Genomic DNA, 19,476 nt, shown 5'->3' on the forward strand with positions numbered 1-19,476 from the left:
CTTAGGAACCTCTAGTTAGAGGGGCTGAGGCAGAAAAAGATCTGTGTCTTCAAAGGTGACTTGTTTGAGAGAAGAGCTTATCCCAAAAAGCCTATCCCCAATTCACCACATACCCTCCCCCCCACCTCAGATGCCCTGATCTCCTCCTGGAGATTCCCAGTTGGCATGAGTCCTTCAGGCAGGGAGTAAAATACTATAGAACTATGGAAATCTTTCCAGTCTATTAAAGCAGTCAAAGGGAAAGTCAAGAAATTAGACAGTAGAAGCAAGGAGCTGCATGCAGAGAAAGGTGCAATGTTTTTCCCATATGACAGAGGATACCTGCTCACACTTATACCAGTGTCACTCAGAAGTAATTCACCTGAAATGAACAGAGCAGCCAAAGTGCTGAACCCACTGAAAACAGGATCAAGTCTGCAGGCTCTTTAAAGGACAAAGGCAACGATATATTCTGAGACTCAGCTCCCATTTCACAATGGCCGGATGGAAAGAAAGCAAAGCCTCCAAGTCTGACACACTTCTCAGAGCTTCAGAGAAACAAAAGAGAATGTGAGAGTACCAAGTATAGGTTTGTAATTTAATTTATGTTTATTTTGGTCCAAGGTTGAGGTCAATGCACAATGAGGAGGTTATCAGATGACTCATATTAGCCTGAGCGCTGTGCTGGGATAAAGTTAGTACTGTGCCTACCGGGAAGATGTAAGATTGTCAGATGGCCAGGGTACAGCCTTATATAATTCATTTCTATTCTCGAAGTAATTTTCTTGACCAAGTCTGAGAAGGGAAGGGTCATTATTTTGTAGGCGAGAAATCTGGGCTTTACACATAATGTGCTTGGCTGAATTGACAGGAATGATCATCTGATTGCCTTATTAATGTAGACTACTTGGGCTGTTTAGCACTTACTGTGATGATAAGACACATAGCAATATCTAGATTTTTTTTCTACCTGACAAAACACAGATGTAGATTTCTAAGCAGCAGTTTCTTGCTGTTTGGCCTAATTAATAAAACAAGCAGTAGGAATAAGACAAAAATTTGAAGAACCCAAGTTTTTTGCTTCAATTAACTCCAGAGCAAAAGCTCTGTGTTTTGTCTGTGGAAACAGAATAGGACTCCAGGTGTCATGAGGGAGACACAAAAATGAAAAGATGACCCAGACAGGATGTTAAAGAAATGTGAACCTGATGCTCTGCATGTATTTGAACTCAGGCCTATAGGAAATCTAGCCAAAATGAATTAGCTATGATTATCCATCCTTTTAGATTAAATATAAAAATCTGAAGCATAAATAGCTATTTCATGGTATCCTTAAAAAAATGGGTTAATGTTCACCTGGAAGCAATACCTGTGAATATTATATTTTTTATCAGTTGGCCAGAACATGAATTGCTCTGCTGCACTGTAAACAGTATCACCCCGCTACGCAGACTGTATTTTTGCTAATAGGTACTATGACAGACTTACAGGAGAAAGAGACTGTCTTCCACAACAAAGATTTCTCTTGTGTAATACATCTTGAAACTCCCCAGGTGTGGCTGCCCTTCAGAACAGGAAATGGGACAGGTCTGACATCTCTGTGAGAAGCTTCCCTTTCTGAAATGCCCTGACTAGACCCATAGGAACCTTTTGAGTATTTAGAGATAATTCTCACTTCAATACCATGCCCAAGCCTACTGTATAAGTGATCTTTGTGTGCGGTGTGTCACCTCACAGGCTTGCACAGCTGAGTGCACTTAACTGTATTGGCATAGGGTGATGTTCCACCCAGTAAGTTCTCATGAGATTGATTTGCTCATGGAGAACACAACAAAATGCTCAATGCATGGACCATAGCTGTTTCTGACCAGAAAATTCACAACTCTTCAATTATGCCCTAACAGGAGTCTCCTGAGACCTTTACTATACTGGATGTTGTCCCAGTGGTTTGAATTTCCCTAACTGCACCTTCTGACCCCATCCTGTGTGAATGGTATCTCAAACACTCTCACAGGGATGATGAGCAAGGTGCGGAAGGAAATTTAATCCATGCAGAGCTGAGGGCTCCCTGGCAGAAGTTTTAATTATGGATGAATGAACCAATTTGCTCTGTATTGAGAAAAAAGTAAAAGCAAACCAAAGCAAACCAAACCAAACAACAACAAGAAATCCACAACAGCAGTGGATCTGTTTCTGCTCTCTCTGTCTGTACTACAACACCACATTAATTTTGTCTTAATTTGTGTGGTTAAAGGCTCATCTCCACAAACCCGAAGAAACACAGAGGAACAACAGCAGGTGGGAAAACCTGAGTAACTTGGGCAAAACCACTGGACTACCCTGATCAAGCTGCTTCCAGGACTGCCATTGGGCAGTGACCAGACCCATTTTTGGGCAGTGAGACCCACCAGAAGAGTCAACTGGAGACAATCTCTGGGTTATCTTCTAGATGGGAGTTACTGCCTATGATGGGAAGAGACTCTTTTGAGGATGCTGTGAAGGATATTTTGAGACTGTACAAGACTGGAATGGGCCTGAAAGCCTCAGGCTTTCATATGCTCAGGTGCTAGCAACTGGCAATACCTGGTGGTCCAGGCTCTAGCCCCTGAGTGGGGTGGGTTTCTAAGACCTGCTACTGGAGGGATATATGCTGTGTATACACACATTTATATACACAGACGTTAGCCATTACTGAGCCTTCATCATGAATAGGGAGTGAGGGGAGCAGGGCAAACCTGTTGGTGCTGTTCATGCTTGCATGACTACTGTGTTTTCCACATTCTGCATATGTTGATCTGTGTGGCCAGACGTATATATGTATTTAAGTATTGTGTGCATGTGCATGTGTGTGTGTTGTGTGCCTTATACATGCTCAGCCTTGCTAATGGCTGGACCTGGGGATATGGAGTTGCTGTTAACGTGAGAGGATTTTAACTTTTGGCCCTTTTTTCATGAGAAAATATTGCTGCCTACATCCAGAGCTGGAATATGATTAGCTTCAGTCCATCTGCGAAGAATGAAATGAAGACTGTGTCCAGAAAAACACTTTTCTTTGCCCTGTCCATCCTTATGTTCACAATTCTTGGTCCTTCCACCCCAGACTGCACAGCTGCTGAGATACATTGTGCCTTGTTTTTCTTGTCTTCAACATGAAGCTCTTTCAGATGTGTGTACCTGGAGAGACAGGTCAGAGAGACACAACTAGTGAATCTCTTAAGAAATCTCAACACATGCGAGTCCATGGGACCAGATTGGGTGGATCTGAAGGTGCTGAGAAAGACGGATGTCATAATGGGGCCAGTCTCATGATGACTGAAAGGCAGATTGGTGGTTATCCTGGTGACTGGAGAAAGGCAAATATTGCACTTACCTTTGAAAAGAGTGAGAAGGACTATGCAGTGCACTACAGATCAGTCAGCCTTACTCCAGTCCCTGGGAAAACCAAAGAGCAGGAATCCATTTCTGGACTTATGATGGAGAAAGGGGTGGCTGGGAACAGTCAGCATGTATTTACCAAGGATAAATCAAACCTGAACAATCTGATTATGTTCTGTTATGAAAAGACTGGACATACAGTGAAGGGAGACCATGGATGTTTTTTATCTTGACTTTAGAAGAGTTTTCAACGTATTCTTCCACACCATCTTTGTATCTAAATCAGAACGTTACAGTCTACATAGGCAGACAATCAGCTAGCTGGAAAACTGGTTGTAACGTAGGAATCAAAAGGAGTTTGGGAATCACATCCTGGAGACTGGTTACAAGTGGAGTGTTGCAGGAATCTGTTCTAGTCTATGGCTCTGTCCTGCCATGTTCAATGTCATCTTCATCAAATATGCACAAGAGAAGACAGAGTGATTGCAAATGAAGATGAAGAATTGCAAATTACACCAAACCAGAATACACTTGTTATACTGAAAGACCCAGCCACTATTCAAAGAAACCTAGACAGACCAGGGGAAGCGCCTAGAGGAATCTCAAGAAATTTAACTTAACCAGTGAAAATAAATCTTGCTCCTGAGCTGAACTAACAATCTGTTAAGGTCTGACTGGTTGGGGCAATGAACTGGAGGTTCTAGTGAACAATCAACTAAGCAGGAATCAGCAGCTCACCTGGAACACGCCGCCCAGGGAGGTCATTGAGTCACCATCTCTGGAGCTGTTTAAAAGGTCTGACCTGGCAGAGTTTTGCACAACCTGGACTGACGTCAGAGTCGATCCTGCTTTGTGCAGCAGCTTGGTCTACTGCCATCCAGAAATACCTCCCAATTTGAATGATTCTGTGATTCTAAGCTATAGCCCTGAAAAAGGTATCTGTTTAGAGGCCAGTGCAGCCCTTGGGGTTTTTTTGTTTTGTGGAAAGATATGGAAGCTAATAAAGAACAGTATATGGCTCCCCAGCTTCCAAGGCTTCCCAAAACGATCACCTGAAAATAAAGAAGATGCAAAGGGAGACCAAGGTGACAAGGCATTTTCTTGAAACAATGCATCTGTAGTGCAATATTCACATTTTCAGGGAAAACATTTTGGTTCTATGGCTTTCAAAAGACCGGAAAACATGTGAGCCACTCAGTTTCTGAACAATAATCAACTCCCCTAACAAATTCTGCATGCCCTGATCTCCAATTTGATGCCAGATTATCCTAAAGATCAGCAGAACAAAAGCCTTTTAATCTTTGCTAGATGTATAGGTGCCCAATGTAGATCTGTCTTAAACTATTAAATATAATACCTTAATTCAGTAAAGCAACAAATCAATTGATCTTTACTTCTGCAGTTATAGGCACATTCTCTTTTTTTAGTGCTGGATTCCAGCAAAGCTATTTCATGCTAGCTATTGTGGGATGATGAGTTAACATTGATGACAGGGTATAATTTTCCAGGGCTTCTGTGTCACAAAAACTCCATCTTTGGAGGTCTTCAAGATTCAGACAGTCAAAGCCGTGACTGGTGTGGCCTAGTGTTGGCTGGCAGTTTGCTCTTGCAGAAGGATAGACTAAAGATTTCCAGAGGCACTCTCCAGCCAACACTTCTATGATTTTTCAAAGCCTGTCCTTATAGCTATCACTAAGCACTATGCAGATAGACGTGCATATAGAAGTCATATAGAATGGACCTTTTAAAAGTGTGCAGCCACTTCTGTTATCATCCTAATCACAAAAGTCCTTTTCTCTAACATAAGCATTTTCCAGCAGTAAGATGGGGAATCAAATCTACATGAACAAGAGTAAACTCTGGGGTCAGGAGACTGATATCTTCTCATGCAGTCTCTGTTAAAGAGTTAGACAGAAAACTTGCTGTGCAAGTCAGCTTGAAAAAAAGGTCTTTTTTTTTTCCAAATTTCCTTGACTTCAATGAAAAAAAACAATAAAAGTAAAAAAAAAAGTGCTATTTGAGATGTCTCCTGGGTACATCTGTATAAAACAGATTATGCTTCTTTTTCATTAATTTTAGATCAAAGGTCTTCATTTTTGAAGCAGGGAACCAAAGGGACCAGGTAGAGTAAATATCCTCTTCTCTCCAATTTCATGTGCAAACAACTAAGTTTTCAGGCTATGAAGAGGTGATTTAGTAGTTTTACTGCAAAAGAAAAATGTGCATTTATATCCTGTTCTTCATATAGATGACTCTGCTCTTTTTCAATATTTTTTTTAGTGTGATGATTATATCTAACTAGAGATTAGATTACATCTAACTATCTAGCCTGGCTGACATTTTTGTGGTTCTGGAGATCACTGCCATGGACAGACTGAATAGGAGAGAGAGGAATAGGTTTGTGCAGTTGGAGCAACTTCTATGTGATTTATTGTATTGGTTACTGCTAATGGGGGCAGAAAGTCCCATCTTCACATATCCATACTTACACCTCCTCCTGCTCCATGCAGTCACATGAAAAATGCCTCATCAATTAAAAAAGCATTCCTGGTTCCACTTTTTTATCTGTAGTCAATATATTTTCTTCTGTTTTCTATCCTGTCTGCTCCATTGTGTGGAAGGTAGCCTGCCTTACACACAGAACTTCACATGGATGATCAAATCAAGTAATGTTAGAGGGGTTAGTGAACATAACAGCCCTTATATGCTTATAAGCTGTTATGATCAACTCAATACATTGTGCTGTGAGGCAGTGTCCTAACAACTTTTTTCTCATGTCCAGAAGTCCGAGTCACAGCGACTGCTGATTCACATTCAACTTGTCCTGCAGGAATCCCAGCTTTTCCCCACTGAGCTGCTCACTAACCAGTCAGTGCCCAACATGCACAAGAGGGTGGGAACATTCCCTCCTGAGATTCACATTTATCTTTGCTGAAAGTAATGAGGTTGTGGTTGACCCAAACCATCAGCTCATGAAAGTCTAAATTATATTTGTGGTTCAATAAGTTCCTAGGCTTAATACAGGAGGAATTTGATGAAATGTCATACCCGCCATCATTAAGCATGTTAGACTAGATGTACTATTCTATGACATCTGTAAAAATAAAAAATAAAATGAGTAGACACTCAAATTCTATTAAAACATTGCTCAAAGGTCCAAGGCAACACACGGAGTCTGTCATGCTCCGCTGCTGTACAAACACTGACATAGAATGTTTCTGTACAAAGGAGACATTCAGATTTAAAACCCATGCAGCTGAGGTCTGTCATACCACTACTTTGAAGTTTGTCTGCTGATGAGAAGTGCACAACCAGTCAAGTTCTGCTCCGATCAGTTTTATCAAAAATAAAAGTCTGTTCATGAGGTCAGACAAAAATTTTTGCACCAGCTGCCAATCATGAATGGACTTTGCTAACCAAAGCAGAAAACTTTAAGATCAAGGATTTATAAGAACACTATTATGAAATTTTACTCAAAAAAAAAGCTTAGAGCTCTTTCAACCTAGAAGAAGGGTACTATATAAGTGCTTGTGTGCAGATTCATAGCTTCAGTCTAAGCACGATCATTATGGAGCTGGATTTACTACTGAGGGTGGGGACAAAATCTGTTTCGGTCAAGATATATTTTACTCAAGTACCTACTCCTCATCTTTTTCCAGTTTTGATAACAATCCCTATTGCTACATATTTATTTATGTTGGCTTCCAAAGTTGTCAAAAACTATCATTTGATGCACAGATAAGATCATGGCTTTGTACGCAAACCAACATACTCCAGTAGGATGCCTTCTGGTTTATTTTGTAACTGAAATATGGTAGCCCTAGGAGTTACACAGCAACGTTAAATGAAGATGATCCAATAAGCCATAGATTTTTCAAGTTCATTCCAAGGAGCATAGTTCAGGAGAAGATAGGTCTGACTTTTAATATGGCACAATTTATGCTAGTATAAACCATCTTTTACAATAATTGAGCCTGTTTACGTGGATATTTTTAGAGCTGTTTCCCAAACTTAATATCCTTTGTCCGAGAATCTCAAGGTGCCAACCACTTGCAGCTGATCTCCAGCAGCTTTTCGTATCTGTGACATGAGAGCACTGATACTCCTATGCAGGATGTGAGGGACTTCAGTAAGACACTGAACAACATCGGAAAAAAATCAGCCTCACTGGCTCACTCCCTGGCAGCTTACATACCAGTAAGGCCAAGTTGGATGGGGTCTTGAGCAGCCTGGTCTGGTTGAAGGTGTCCCTGCCCATGGCTGGGGGGTAGAACTGGATGATCTTTAAGGTCCTTTCCGACCCAAACTATTCTATACTTCTGTGATTCCCTACAGTGGAAGCTGACCCCATAGCAAGGAGGCATGGGTGGCAGTGGTACAGTGGGTTGATGTGTTAATAATGGAAGAAATAAGGAAAAGCTTTTTAAAGGATATGGTAAGTGAAGTCTTTAGGGAGTGATATCTTCACTGCAATTTGTCATCACCAAAATTTCCCATCTGGAAAATGTTGCTGTTTCATGTGGAATTTTTCGCTTAGAAATCAAATATTTTAGTGACACATTCTGAATCCTGAGCCTTACCCAGCCCTTAAGTGCCTCATATGCAGAAGAATAGCACAGATGTTCTGTACCACAAAGAATTTATCCAAAACCTCCTCAGGCTCCTGCTGTGAAGAGTTGTCCATAATTAATCAGGTAACCCTCTGTCTTTCCCCTTGAGATAGGCCACAAAGTTTGCCCTGGAGCCATGGAGTGAAGGAGCCAGGGGACTCCAAGCCTTGGGACTGAGTTGACACAAGGCCAACTTCTGCTTATACTTTTGTAGGAGTTTTCTGAAAGCAATATGACATCAGATTCTGTATTTTCAAAGCTGATGTTTTTCTGTGAAAGCACAGTTCCTTGGAAAATACTAATAAGAAAATACTTTCTTCCTGCTATTTTTTTCTACAGAGAAAGGTCAACCTTCCACCCCTCAAGAAACTCTAGCTATGCTGGCACAAGGCTAACAGGAATGCTGCAGGCTCAAGTGTTTACATGCATGAAAACTAATTTTGCAAAAATCGATAATTCCTTCTAAGATTTCTTGGCATTATTGACAATCAATTGTAGTGTCCTTGGCTGTGGCCTCAATAAGCATTTCATTTAACCTAGCAGAAGCATACTTTCCTTACACTCCAAAACTGGCTCAGGCAGATGCTAATGTGTACATTCCCAACCTCCCTGCTCTCATAACTTTATTTTCCAAGCTGATGACCACCCAATATTCCCACTTCAAATGAAGCCAAACTTTTTCTGGCCCATTTTCTTCTTCATGTACCGTTTCAGTTTTTGTACAGACAGTATCTTGCATAAAAACATTGTTTCTTCAGGTGAGGAGGGTTAGGGGATCTGATTGCTTTGTCATTTGGTTTGTTTTTTCTCATTGCCAAATATATCTGGAGTTAAAACTACAAACTGTCACTTGTAGAAAGACTGCTTCTTTGTCTATGATATCAAGAACCATATCATTAGTTCATTAAACAAGTTTCTTCTGAAAGAATGGAAAATCAATCAAAAAACTGAGTGAACTGAAGGACTAGAACTATAAAAAGGAGAGAAATAATTTAAGTCTAAAAGCGTATATTTAGAGATCGATAAGAATTTCTCCTCACTATTATGTGTTTATGGACTGGCAAAGAATGAAGATGAGTACCCCATGTACTCCTTGATTACAGGATGATTGCAAGACATCAGTAGGACAAGAATGTGAAAACAGTTAAGAAAATCCTAGAATGCATCAAGAAAGGTATTTCCGGCAAACAGTAAAATACAAATTACATAGCAGTAGGTGTTGGTAAGTCTTCCTTTGCAGTACTGTCTGTATGAATCTGATGCCAGTGTTTGAAGACAATGAACAATAACTATAACGGATGAAGGGCAAACACAAGCAGGATGATCTGGAAAGGAGATAATATAAAAAGGAACGAAAAAAAATGCTTACTTTATGTAGCCTAAGAAAGTGAATTTGAAAAGGGGGTACGATTTATTTTCCAAGGAGGGAAGATACAAAGGAGAAGGAACTTATAACCTAAAAGACAATTTTGGCAGAAGAATAAGTGATCTGTTTATTTATATTACCCAAGGAAGGATGTGGGCTGAAAAACTGGGGGAAGTTTCCAACAATAAAAGCTATGAAGTTCTACAACAGTCTTCCAGGACTGGGATGCAAAGGAGGTGTATTTTATATAGAGCTTGGCCAATCCTTCAACTGCAGGATTTAAGAGATCATTTGCAATACTGGGAACACAGATATGAAGATTAAAGAAGTTGTAGGAGGCCTTGTATTCCTGCCCAGACTCTTGATCCTCAATACTGCGTAGAAGTTTTAGAAAGAGGGGTGGTACGGAGGACAAGGACGGGAGAGAAGAGGAGCAGAAAGAGAGTAGTGAATACTTTAACTTTCCAAAAATGATGCTCTGGACACCATCAGTGTTTGTTAGTTGCAGATCCTTTTGTAGATAACTTTGTTCATTGAGGTAAAATGAGTCAGAAAACGTAGGTCAAGATTTTTTATATTGTTAATAGTATTAGGCATGTGTATACTTTTATAAGACTGTAGGTGAGAAAAATACAAGCTGATAAAGAGCAAAGAAACCACCCAGCTTGAAAAAACTTGAAAACAGAAATGGTAGATAACCTTCAACATCAAATCTCAAGCACAATCTGATATGCTTTCTCTGTGCACTCCTACGACTGCAAACAGCACTCTGCTATCTAGCAGTGGACAGAAGACAGAGGAAGTGGCAGACAGCCTTCAACCAGGCTCTAGTCCAGTCCATCTTTCTCCTTCCACTTGGTCTTTCAGCCTTTTCCATCTACTTCTTTTTACCTCTCCTACACATTTTTTCCTCATGGAGTTGTCTTTTTGGAGTTTTTCTGTTATGTTCTTCTCTTGCTGCAAAGTCATTTGGAACAGAGAAAGATGACAAAACTCATATGGGAGAAAAGAGGATGGTGAGACCAGACCAGATGATCATAGACCTACAGACTGTGTGGACTGTGAATGCATCAGCAATTACCATGAACAGACTCATGGGAAACTACTACAGAGCAGAGCTGGGAAACACTTCCACAGATTTTTGCTTATTGTATTTATCAGTCAAAGTTCACTGAATCTTTCCTGTTACTACTCATCTTCCTGAGGTGATGAAATCACCAAAGGTAAACAAAGGCAATCCAGGCCCTTTGCCAGAACTGCTACATTTTGACTAAAAACACAGTAGGAAGCAAGTGAAGTCTTTATTCAAACTACAGTGTGTATTTACATAGTTCTGCCTGATGTGCAAATATTTAATATGTGTGGGATATGTAGTTAGCATTCCACATATACAGCACTTTCGGCATGAAAAGCAAGAAATTTTGTACACTACCACCAGCTTCAATTGACCAAGAATGCATAGTAATACCTGCAGACAAATGTATCCCTGATCAGCATTGAATTGCTATTGCATTACTAGAGTCTTCTACAAGGGTGTTGAGTGTGAAATATCAGAGATAGGGTATTGTTTCCAGAACAAGGTTTACTGTGAACTTGAATGATTATTTCTTTGATTAGAGAAAAGAACTTACTCTTCAAGTGAGCTTAAGCAACCCAGAGGACTGAGAAGTAAAAGCGTTCAAGGAGCAATAGGAGTTCCCCAGGAGGAAATAAGACCCTGCTTATTATAGAGACCCTGTAAAGGCTGGTCCAGACCTCAGGCTATTAACACCAAGCTCTTCAATGTGAACACCATTGATACCGCTGAGGGAGACCTGAAGCATATCAAGCGTGACCACATGGCTTAGCGGGGAAATGATCAATGAGCAGTGGCATGGGATCCCAAGCTATGTTTTCTTTCATCCTGCCAGTGAGACAGAAGGGTTTGTGGAGGCTAAATGGATTCTGCAGGTCAGCAGCTGTTTGTACACCTGGTGTTAGCAAGAAGGTTTTGGCTTCTATGACCATGGGACCCTGTCTGAAGATCAGTGATAGCTTGGAAAGGACAAGATCCATGTGACCAAGTGGGAAAAAGTATCTTTGCCAACAGACTACTAAGCCTGAGAAAAGCTTTAAAGAACAATGAAGGAGAGAGAGGATGACCAGCAATCAAGTGAAGAAGTGGTGGATGGGCTTAGCTAGCAAAGAGGCTGGGAAAATATGGACAGCAGGGAACTTGCAACCAACAAAACAAGGCTGAAGTGGTGTCACCGCAACCATGTGCAAATAAATAAGGAAGCATCTATGGAACAGCATTGTATGGAAAGCTCTCATGCCTTTTCTGGGAAACCAGCATGCCAGGGTGCCTCTCTGAAGTGCCAGTGCACCAATGCACACACCACAGGGTACAGCAGGAGGAATTAGAAGTCTGCGTAGTTACTGGGCTACAGTCTCATTGGTATCACAGAGACACAGCTTACACAACCTAAATGCTGTGAAAGAAGGTTCTGTGCTCTTTAGGAAGGCCAGGCCAGGCCAGGCCAGGAAGTTGAGGATAGAGTACCCTTTATATGAGAGCACCATGACAATGCATGGAACTTTGTGTAGGAGAGGATGATGAACCAGCTGAGAGCTTATGGGTCAGGACTTGGGGGTGCTCATTGATGAGAAGCTCAAAATGAGCCAGCAGTGCACGCTAGCAGCCCAGAAGCCCAACTTTATCCTGGGCTGCATAAAAAGAAGTGTGGCCAGCAGGTCAAGGGATGTGATTCTGCCCTTCTGCTCTGCTCTTGTGAGACCCCTCCTGGAGTACTGTGCCCAGTTCTGGAATCCTCAACATAAGAAGGATATGGAACTGTTGGAACGGGTCCAGAGGAGGATCACAAGATTATCACAGGGCTGGAGCACTTCTGCTATGAGGACAGGCTGAGAGAGTTGAGATTGTTCAGCCTGGAGAAGCGAAGGCTCCAAGGAGACCTTATAGTGGCCTTCCAGTACCTGAAAGGGCTGCAGAAGAACCAGGGAGGGACTTTTTACAAAGTGATGGGATGAGGGGAATGGCTTTAAATTGCAAGAGAGAAGATTTAGACTAGACGTTAGGAAGAAATTCTTCACAATGAGGGCGGTGAGTCACTGGCACATGTTGCCTATGGAAGTTGTGTGTGCCTATCCCTGGAATTGTTCAAGCCCAGGGTGGATGAGGCTTTGAGCAGCCTGGTCTGGTGGGAGGTGTCCCTGCCCATGGCAGGGATTTGGAAATGAATAATCTTTAGGGTCCCTTCCAACTCAAGCCATTCTATGATTCTATGATTCTCATGGGCAGACCAACATGGGTGACATTGCTGCAGACATGGGTGTCTGCTACAGACAGCCTGATCAAGCCGAAGAAGTATATGAGGTCTTCTTCAGGAAAGTGGAAGAAGTCCTGTGTTTACAGTCTCTCGTCCTTGTGGGAAACTTTTACCATCCTAACAGCTTCTGGAGGGACAGCACTGCAGGGCATAAGCAGTCCAGGAGATCTCTGCAATGACAATTTCCTAACATAGATGTTTGAGGAGAAAACAAGGAGAGTCCCTCTGTTAGGCCATATGTACAGAAGAGGAAGAACTGATCAGGAATGTGAAGATTGGGAACAGTCTTGGCTGCGTGACTGCGAAGACAGAGTTCAGGATTCTGAGAAGAGGAAACAGGGCAAAAATCAGAGTAACAGCCCTGGACTTCAGGAGAGCAGACTTTAGCTTCTTCAGGTGTTTGCTTTGAAGAATACCATGGAATACAGCCCTCTAGAGAAGAGACATCCAAGCGATCTAGTTAATATTCTAGGATCGCCTACTCCGTGCTCAGGAATGGTGCATCTTAACAAGCAGAAAATATAGCAGAGGCAGCAAAGTACAGCTCGAGGCTGGTTACTGGTGGTGCCCAGTAGGAATCAGTACTGGGTCCAATAGTGTTTAGCATCTTCATTAATGACCCAGATGATCAGAAAGAGTGCACCCTCACCAAGTTTGTAGATAATTCAGAACTCAGAGGAGAGGATGATTTATCAGATAGTTGTGCTGCCATTCAGAGAGACATGGACAGACTGGAAAACTGTTCAGAGAGGAACTTTATGAAGTTGAATAAAAGGAAATGTGAAGTCCTGCTCCTGAAGAGGATAATTCCATGCACCATCACACTCTGTGTGGACTGGCTGGAAAGCAGATTTGGAGAGAGCATTCAGGGTTTCACAGCAGGCATCAGGTTTCTTTCCAAAGATCACTTTCAACCACAACTGTTCTGTGATTCTGTGAACTCCCTGATGGTGATGTGGTAGCACAAAACAGTCCAAGAAAAATAAAGGTGGGATCCTATCAAGACCACAGAGCTTCTGGTGAGGTACAGAGCAGGCCTCAGCCACACTGTCCTGTGAAATGTCTGTCAATGAACTTAGGTCACTCTGGGGATACAGTCTATTGAAAAGGATGGAAAGGCTAGACAGTGTCAATGTTTCCTTTCTGAATAGGATGCTCTTTAGATGCCCCTTAGTGCATGAAAAGAAGGTGGTGGTTTGAAGAGTTGGGGAGTAGAGGCCTTTAGAAAGCTGCTGGGGATACTGTCACAGAATAATGCAGAAACAAGCCATGATCTATTGCATGAGAGCAACATCAAAGCTCTGATAGACATCAAGAACAAAAAAAGAAACAAGGTGCTCCTCTGTATCAGTAGCAACAGAGAGCAGCGTGCACATTAACTTGGAACAGTCTGTCTGGGATGACAAATCAGAGACTGAGACATGAAAGGAGCAGTTGCTGGAACAAGCTTACAAAATAAATAGCTGCAAGCAAGTATCTAAATAGCTGCAAGTAGGTATTTAAATATCTGAAAGGATTTAAAGATTAAGTGGTTGCCCTTTTAACGAAAGTAGGTAAATCTCATTAAAACTAATGGCACTGCTATAGAATGGGGAATATCAAACACTGTACTTAACCTCCTGGCAAGGTGAAACATGTCCTGGACTCCAGTGGTCAAGTATCGGATTTTAACTAGTAATTACGGTGTTAAATTTCTACTTTGGTTTCCTGGAATAATTTTAATAGGTCTGAATAAGTAGCCCTTATTTCTTCAGCTGTCTGAACTGAATGGTTTAACTGCATCATGAATGATTGTCCAAGCCATGAGAGTAACTGCCCAAACACCCAACAAATGCCCATCAAGTTTTACAAACCAAAGGTGTGTTAAGTCACAGAAATACCTCCCACTTCTTCCTCTCCAGAGCTATACCCATACTTTATACACAATGGAGAGGCGTCATTGACTCCACTAGGCACAATTAATCCGCATCTTAGAGCACTATCAACTGCCCTGGCCAGAGTATTAAGTAAAACAGTGATGAAACTAGTAGGACATTATCTCCTGAGGTCTGGAAGGTGTGATGTTGAGGACAGTCGAAAGCATAGGCAAACTATTAATGTCTTCCTTTACTTCATGACATACATATGCTGCTGCGTGGCCAAAGATGCCACTTCAAACCAATGTTTGACCCCTGCACAACACAATTCTGTCTTTGAGAAATGTTAATCTTGACTCCCTTCTGCTCATGCACCCTTTTTGTAATGTACTGAGCTCTTGGGACTTGCAGATGAACTGGATACTGGAAAAAAGCATGACAGTTACACCCCCGGATCTCAGTATTACAGAGCTGGGATAATGAAGGGGAAGCCGCTGAGTAGCACATCTGCTTCTACTGTTCCTCACATTCAAGAATGCATGCTATGGATCTGCAGGGTGCATAACATGGCAAACTAAGTAGGTTCTTCCCTTCAAGTCCATCATAAAAGATCAAAGCATCCAACTTTCAAAAAATTTCAGTTCAACATCTTCCCAGTCACCAGAAAAGAAAGAAGAACTTGTTGCTGTTCAGTTACATCACAGTTCCCTTGGATCTTTGCAATCCTCCACCAGAAGGATTCATATTGATTAATTTTATAATTCATATTGATAACAAAATTCATTTTATTAATTTTATAATTCTATTGCAACCCATTGCAACACACTTGTCTGATGATAGTAGCTTGAGTCTATCACAACAGGGCTGGGCCAAGCCGAGCCTCCCTCAGGAACTCTGCCAGTTAGCAGTCTCTGAATCACATCTGTTAACAACTGTATTGCTTATCCCAAAATGCTACTCTGATTTTTCATGTGGATGGATCTCTATTCAAAGTAAATAGCTGTATTTGGTGACTCATTTTCTCTAGATAATCATGCTATTTCATATTTATCACACAATCCCCAGCTTCCTTACTGTACATGGATATAAACTTAATTGAATTTCAAGCATCAGGGAACTGAAATATTACCAAACTAATAGTTTACCTTTTGTCCAGCACTACTTGACAAATAATGGCAATGAACTTTAATATTGCCATTTCTTTTTAAGCTTCTGCCTGTAGCTGCCAGCACAAGGTAAATGAATTAGGTCAACTCTTGTTTGCTTGTTCTAGAAAGCCCTGCCTTCTTTTGCACTCTCTTCACAGACTTTAAAAGCCATCCAACAGGCAGCAATGAAAATAATTTTAACATTTTAGGAGATGATGCTTTCATTCCAAAACATATTTTATTCCAAAACATTATTTTAGAATAAAAATGTTAAATAAAGGCTATTACATGTCTGCCTACTTGCAGAACCTACATGCAATGCAGTAGCCATTGCACATACAGTTTTAAGGCAGATTCAAGGTACATAAGGAAGACAATTTAAAGTGAGGTATACTGGAGAATAGCAAGTAACAGCTATTTGCCCATGTGAAGTAGGAGAGCATCCATCCCACAAGGGCAGAAATACAAGCTATCTCAGTGTAGCGCAAGGTGTGCGACCAGGCAGCTACCCTGGAACTCACATACAGAAATTTCTTACATTTGCTTATCCCACAGCAACAAGTGTGTGTGTGCCATCATCATCTTGTTCTAAGGGCTTTTCCCTTGCAAGCCCAAAGGCGTTCTTTTAATTAGGGAGTGTTAACTGCAGATATTTAATAAACAGTGATTATTTGAGTTTTAATCTGTTCTGCAGGTTCTTCTAAGAGGAACTCACACCTTCAGGGGAAAAATCAATGCTCATGATGCTTTTCTAAGGTACAGCCAGAAGAATTTTTTTCCCTCCTAAAGAGCAACAAGCCCTGTCACAGTGTGACATAGGTAACAAACTGTGAATTTAATTAAGTGTGTAATTATACAGCAGATTGCAGCACAGTATGCCATTACTTAAATCAACTGACTTGCATGTTGGAAGCATGACAGTCCCGCAAACATGGCACTCAATCTAAACTGAGCCAAACACATTAGGGACCATTTCCACTGGGGGTGAAGAAGGAGCCAGGCTCAGTTCAACCAGGCTAGTGGTACTTCCAAGCATCTAACAAAAAAGAGAGCAGACACAGAGAAATTGAAATTCTAAAGGAGACACAGAAGCAAACTCATGCAACTCTGTGGTGTGGAAGCTATCAGGTGGAGTTTTCTTGCATCATAGGCTTGTACATTTTTGTATCAGTCTTTTTTCCTGCTCTGGCCATCAGTGTAGAGCTCTGATGCTGCATCTCTTTTCCTTGAGATATGGTAAATTGACAATGTCTTTTGAAAGCATCTAAGGCAAGTATTTCCCTTTTATCAAACTACTCTTCCCCCAAGAATAGTAGTTTTGGGATGTGTGTCATTATACTAGGCAGTTCCTAAGTTTGAATATTGACACTTACGTAAATATCAGTTGCAGTGAGAATTTCTGCTAAATAATCCACCCCAAACTGACATACATTTGCAAATCTCCTTTGAACCACTGTAACAGAAACACACATGGCATTTAAAACAAACAGCTATCATGATACTGAATTCAAAGCTCTGAATTCACCACAGCCGGGCTCAAGTGAATATGTTGGTGCTTCAAAGGTGCTGTCAGTATCATTGCTGCTTTGAGCATATAGTAACAGATGGCACATTTCAGGGGGAGTTTTGTATGTGCTGTAAGTCACCATTTTGCTTCTCTGTGAGGGGAGGTTGGGAGGAATAGGGACTGCAAGTAAATTCTCAGTGACCAGATGGACAAACATGCTCTGAAATAACAGTGAGTATCCAAAAAATCGGCAAAAGCAGCCTCAAATTTAATCTCCAATTACAAACATGACTATGATAAGGATCACATCTGAGTAGACAGAAGTTACTGAAGCAATTGTTGAAATACCATCAGGGAGCTGAACTGAGGCACCATTAATGTATGGTTTCAAGCATGAAGCTTTATGAAAAGCCCCAGTGACAAACAGTCCAAGCAGGAGGGACAGGACATGGCCCTGTTCTACCCTGTGTAATTGATGGATGCTCTTTATCATTGGCAGTCTTAGGCCAAACTTTCCTGTGCCTAATAAGCACATAAGAGTCTTCTGAAGTTTTAATTTATGCTGTATCACCATGGCGGGGGGTTGGAACTGGATGATCTTTAAGGTCCCTTCCAACCCAAACTATTCTATGATTCTATGACATTTTAATTTGTTTCTTTAATATGTTTTCAAGAACACACAAGGAGATGGGAGGCTATTCTTCCTTTGTTAAAGATTTATAAATCCACTGAAGTGCAGGCTGGGAAAATTCATACTTTTTTTGTTGACTCAGAAGGCTTGATGCTTCTAATATCTTCAGCACTTCGTGCAGGAGAAAAGTTAAATATTCAGAAGCACTGAAGTTAATCAAAAGGAGAAAAACCCTGTAGTTTAAAGGACAACAACAATGATGATGATGATGATTATGATTGTTACTATTGTTATTATTATTAATGGAAAGTTCATAATTTCTTGGTATCACCATTCTTCAGCCTTCTAAGGATGCTGTAAGACTCTCCTTTTTTTCTTCCAGGGAAATAAAAGCAGGACTTACGGCTGCAGAGAGGAGAGTTCACTTAATAAAAGTCATCCAGCATGTGATGAAGAGTAATTGAACTCTGTATTTAAAATTCGATTTTGTTTACTTAAAGGATATTCAGGGACACACAGATCACTAGAGACATGGTTTTTCATGCAAAATTATTAGTATTCTAGGTAAAATATTCCCCACTTCCCCTAAAAAAGTTAAAATATATGTTAAACAATTTCATTTTCTATTCTTTAAGCTAGACAGCAGCTCTTGGTCCGAGTCCAAGAGTGAGTCCGTGGCCTTTGGATGCCAACCATATCAATAACTAATAACATATCAATATTAATTTCTCTTTTTCCTCACAGTGACTCTTACAACCACACTGTGCCTCTTTTAGTGTACGCTCTTACTTGACCACTTTTAATCTCCAGATTCCAATTTGAAACACAAACACTGCCATCCCAGCTGGCAGATTCTACACAAAGCTGGCCATGTACTTGCAGCCATCCCACACTCTGGCTAGCAGCAAGGCATTGCGTTTCACTGCAATGCTCAAGTCCAGCAAGCAAGGCTTGTAAGGTCTTTTCAGATGAGGAATGTTTGAAAAGAACAGCACTTCTATCTTACCGCTATGCTGCCAGGCCTAGGTCAAGAAGAGAGAATTTGAAGTAAAATTGTCTATTTATTCAAACTCTTTGCACTTTTTGTTAAAGTGCTCCCGTTTCTGCTCCACTCACTCCTTCACCAGATGAACTGGTATGTCCTCAGCATTCAAAGCTCTATTTCCTGGCTTGAGTGAAGGAAAAGCATTTCTCAGTACCTTTCATTTCTGCTGTTTGTAGCCCTATCACAGGTCCAGGAGGGTAAAGGCACATCCTTTCTTCTTTTTTTTTTGTCATCACTGTTAACAAAACTACCAGTTTCCTGTGACAAGGCACTCAGATCTATTGGCATAGGTGCACTAAACAAACTGGTCCACACCTCCAACTGATCTCGCTAGGAGATAGATTGCTAAATACGGTTGTGGTTATGGGCCTGAATCCTTCAGAAGCAGTGACTTTGCCCAGGACATGACAAGACTAAAACTAGACCAGTAAAATCTTACACACTTAGCGAGAATCCTAAGGAAAGAAAAAATCCAGTGCATTCCTGGAAATTATTTACATGGAATTAATAACTAAGCAGACCACAGCCAATGCTTCAAAATTAATGGAGGTCCAGAACAAAAATGCCTAACCTGACTATACATGAACCAGTGTAAGGGTGCAATCTCTTCAAGAGGTCAGCAGCTACGCT

General features: G+C 41.1%; 1 protein-coding gene across 1 annotated transcript in view; it reads right to left on the minus strand.

Annotated features, from left to right (window-relative positions):
- Positions 1-3,134: 3,134 nt before the first annotated feature.
- Positions 3,135-19,476, minus strand: part of NDUFA9 (NADH:ubiquinone oxidoreductase subunit A9) — a 47,623-nt gene continuing 31,281 nt past the window's right edge. Inside the window, exon 12 of the mRNA XM_054070149.1 lies at positions 3,135-3,153. The gene's annotated coding sequence lies outside the window, so the exon portion shown is untranslated. The remainder of the gene's footprint in view (positions 3,154-19,476) is intronic.

The sequence above is a fragment of the Cuculus canorus genome, chromosome 1 (genome assembly GCF_017976375.1).
Source record: "Cuculus canorus isolate bCucCan1 chromosome 1, bCucCan1.pri, whole genome shotgun sequence".
In the NCBI taxonomy this organism is placed as follows: domain Eukaryota; kingdom Metazoa; phylum Chordata; class Aves; order Cuculiformes; family Cuculidae; genus Cuculus; species Cuculus canorus.